Source organism: Oncorhynchus kisutch, unplaced genomic scaffold (genome assembly GCF_002021735.2).
Source record: "Oncorhynchus kisutch isolate 150728-3 unplaced genomic scaffold, Okis_V2 scaffold995, whole genome shotgun sequence".
Classification (NCBI taxonomy): Eukaryota; Metazoa; Chordata; class Actinopteri; order Salmoniformes; family Salmonidae; genus Oncorhynchus; species Oncorhynchus kisutch.
The window spans coordinates 15,001-15,211 of record NW_022262940.1 but is presented as its reverse complement, the minus strand read 5'-3'; positions in this window follow the sequence as shown (position 1 = coordinate 15,211).

Sequence of the window (211 nt, the reverse complement as noted above, 5' to 3'; positions counted from 1 at the left end):
CATTTCAGGAAACTCCCGACGAACAGTTCTTGTGCTGACGTTGCTTCCAGAGGCAGTGTGGAACTCGGTAGTGATGTGTGTGTGTGTGTGTGTGTTAGTGTGTGTGTGTGTGTTAGTGTGTTAGTGTGTGTGTGTGTGTGTGTGTGTGTTAGTGTGTGTGTGTGTGTTAGTGTGTGTGTGTGTGTGTTAGTGTGTGTGTGTGTGTGTTAGT